The following is a 3944-nucleotide window of genomic DNA, read 5'->3' on the forward strand; positions in this document are numbered from 1 at the left end:
CTGATTTTCTCCACCTCCTCCCTGCAGTGGCCCAGGTTGATTTGGAGTGGGGTTTGAGGTTAGTTCATCACACATTGACTCTGCTGCTCCCTCCTCCTCAGGAAGAGGACTCCTCACACTCATTCCCTGATCCAGTGTGGGTTCTCTCCCATGGGAGATGGACCTCCATGAATTTCTGCTAAGTGAGTCCTTCCCATGGGCTGTAGCTCTTCATGAACTCCTCCAGTAGGGGTTCCTTCCACAAGGTGCAGTCCTTTAGGAACAGACTGCTCCAGTGTGGGTCCCCCGTGGGGTCACAGGTCCTGCCAGCAAACCTGCCCGAGGGTGAGTGTCTCTCTCCACAGGTCCCTAGGTCTTGACAGGAGCCTGCTCCAGCACAGACTTCCCAAAGGGTCACAGGCTTCTTCAGGCACATCCACCTGGTCTTTCATGGGCCGGAGGTGGATCTCTGCTCCACTGTGGGCCTCTATGGACTGCTGGGGAACAGCTGCTTTACCATGCTCTGCACCATGCTCTGCAGGGAAAGCTGGGCTCCAGCACCTGGAGCACGTCCCTCATCTCCTTCTCCACTGACCTGGCTGTCTGCAGGGCTGTTTCTCTCATATGTTCTCACTCCTCTCTCCAGCTGCAGTTGCTCCTGTGCAGTAGTAACTTATTTCCCCTTCTTATATGCATTATCTAGAGGTGCTACTGCTGTCTCTGATGGGCTCGACCTGACAGTTGAGCAAACAGGGCATTGTTTGAGTTCTTTTACCCCATTACAGGCAGACCATCCTGCTATGCGTTCTACCCAATCTTTTGTTTGTTTCCTTAACTGTTTCCCTCCTCATTCACGTCCTTGCAATGCATGTGAGCAGAAGATATATTTAAGATGAAATTTTCCTTTATACTTCTGAAAGACAATATCTAGTGATTGTATCAATAAGTAAAATAATTGCTTCCTGTCTGGAGTGAATCTTTATAAATTATTAAATGCTCTAGAAAATATGACTTCAGATAGAAATCCCAACCCTTCATTATTCCTCACCTCAAATGACTTTCTCATATAAGCCTAAAACAAAGTGCACTAATGCCAGCAATCTGTCTCTGGTAATAAAAGAAATTCAGGTGAAAAATCAAATATAATTTATTTCTTCAGAATCATAAAATGATATGGTCAGTGCAGCATGGTAGAGCCATGGTAATACACTATAAGCTTAAAACAACAGATGATATGGTAAGAGCAGTAAAGATGACTTTTTTGGGGGTTATGGACTCAATGACACCCAAATACCAATAACCTTGGTTTTGCCAGCTGTATTGGTTTTGTTTGGCCTGGATTTGAAAGCAGGGGTGTCTACAGGGGTGGCTTCTGTGACAAGCTGCTAGAAGCTTCCATCATATCCAGCAGAGCCAATCCCTGGTGGCTCCACAGATGGATGTGCTGGTGGCCAAGGCTGGGCCAATTAGGATGGGTGATAATGCCTCTGTGATAACACATTTAAGAAGAAATCAAAACAAATGTGGTGCAGTTGTAATTTCAACCAGAGAAGAGCAGAGTGTGACCATGTGAGAAGAACAGCTCTGCAGACACCAAGGTCCATGTAAAGGAGGGCAGGAGGTGCTCCAGGTGCCAGAGCTGAGATTCCTCTGCAGGCTGTGGTGAGACCATGGTGAAGCAGCCGTGCCCCTGCAGCCCATGGGGATCCACAGGGCATGCAGAGATCCACCCACAGCCCGTGGGGGAGCTGCCCATGCCAGGGCAGGTGGATGCTTGAGAGGAAATTGTGACCCCATGGAACATCTGTGGAGAGAGGGACCCTGCTCCCAGGCTGGAGCAGCCTGACCTTGGAGGACTGCAGTCCATGGAAGAATGACTCAGGCTGCAGCAGTTTGAGGGGACTGTTGCCCATGGGATGGACTCACATTGCAGCAGTTCACAGGGAACTGTGAGGTCGACTCACATTGAAGAAGCTCATGGAGAACTGTCTCCTGCAGGAGAGACCACACAGTGCATAAGGGGAACAACTCCCTGAGCATTGGGAGAAGCCATGGGTGATGAACTGACCATAACCCTTATTCCCTGTCTCCCTGCACCACTGGGGTAGGAGGTAGAGCTGGAAGGAGAGAAGGGTGGGGGGGAAGGTGTTTTTAAGGGCTTGTTTTACTTCTTATTATCCTGATCTGATTTCGTTAATAATAAATTCACTTAATATCTCTAAGCTGAGCCTGTTTTGCCGACGATGGTAATTGATGAGAGCTCTCTCCTGTAGTGGGATAGAATATAAGAAAATAAAGATAGTGTAGAAAGTAATCTTACCCCTAAGGAGTTGCAGCTGGGCCAATTATCAAAGATTAGGAACAGGCCTGACTTTAACAGGCCACAGCTGTAACCAATGAGAAGAGGAGTGCTATACAAGAGTGGGGTGGCTGGCTGAGAACTGGAGTCAGTTGGCTGCTTTGTGAAGAAGAAAGAGTCAGTGCTCCGAGGAGCTGCCCATGAGAAACACCAAGAAGGTATGAAACTCTTGTGATAAGGAGACAACAGTATGGAATCCCTGCAATAAGATGTCAACACTCTCCCAGTCCTTATCTCAACTCATGAACCCTTTGTTAAATTTTCTCTTTACTGCAAAGGGGAGTGAGTGAGGACCTTTGGTGGATGCCTGGCATCTGGCCAGCATCAATCCCCAATGCCAGATTTGATCACATTTTAGATTTCGAGCTGAGTTGCTCTATGTACATTACCAAGACTGTGCCTGACTCCAAATGTTAACCCAGTGCAGCTAAAGTGAAATCTGGCTGGTGGGCAGAACGGGCTGGATTTGGAAATGAAGAGGGCAACTAATTTTTTCCCATTCCTGCTACCCTCCCTTAAGTTATTGCTGCCATTGTTTAGGTGGACAGGCCTCTTTCCCAAAGAAGCAGCAATGTGATAGCTTGCAGAGAACTCTAGTGTTCTCCAAACAGTTGTGTTTCCCTTATGTAGTCTCTCATATCTGTAGTTTGGTGTCTTTGGATGCCCAGACACATAACAAGGACTGCCCATGTGTGTAAGATTGTGCCCAGCTGGAGCCCTGCCAAGTAAAAAGCCAGGTAAAGGCCCCCCTCTCATGGAAACGTGGGAGGGGCCATGTGAGCTTGCACTCAAATGCCTGAGCAGGGCACTGAGTGATGGAGAGGAGGAGCTGCAGAGGCAAAGCTCAGTCCCCAAATGTAAGTCTCGTGGAGCACCCATTGATTCCTGCACACTGTGACTGAAAACCCACAATGGTGGGCAGTTGCTGCTCCAGAGGAAACATCAGCCCTAAAACCATCCCAGGGCAGCAATAGATGGGGGCTTGCTGGGTGAGTACCCCTGGACACCTTCATCGTGCTGCTTGCTGCTTGCCACCAACCCTGGTGTCACCCTGGCCGCTTCAGCCACCCCTGCTCAAGACAATGGATATCTTTGGTCCCTCTTCAGAGCAAACATTGTGGATTTAACCCCTCACAGGGAGGAGGTAGAGCTGACAGCAGCCTGTTCTCTCCAGAGTAATTGACCAAAACGAATTAAATGAATACACATCAATTAGCATTGCCATCTTCCTGAAACCAGCTGTTGTGTGACCTACCCATGGCTGGGATGTTCTCCATTTCCCTTGGGAAAATAGTGCCTTTCTCCTCCAGAGTGACCTGATGTGTTTATTAGGTGAGAGGAAGGGGATTATTTGAAGGAGGCCAGTGCTTAGGTTAAATCGCTCTGGTAGGCTACATAAAGAACTCTAAAGCACCCAGTCCTGAAGCAAAGTGAATTTCCTGCCGTGCTTCTGGCAGCAAACAGGTTGTTAAATGCTCCCGGGTATCACACCTGATTATTTTTGTCATCAGTGTGAATGTGCTTTGCTTGTGCAGTGTCGGAACCCAGGAAATTCCTCTGGCTGCCCTGGAGGACTCAAGCCCCTGCCCTCAGAGCCCAAGACCCC

Source organism: Agelaius tricolor, unplaced genomic scaffold (assembly GCF_023055355.1).
Source record: "Agelaius tricolor isolate 1412-34295 unplaced genomic scaffold, bAgeTri1.0.p SCAF_2, whole genome shotgun sequence".
In the NCBI taxonomy this organism is placed as follows: domain Eukaryota; kingdom Metazoa; phylum Chordata; class Aves; order Passeriformes; family Icteridae; genus Agelaius; species Agelaius tricolor.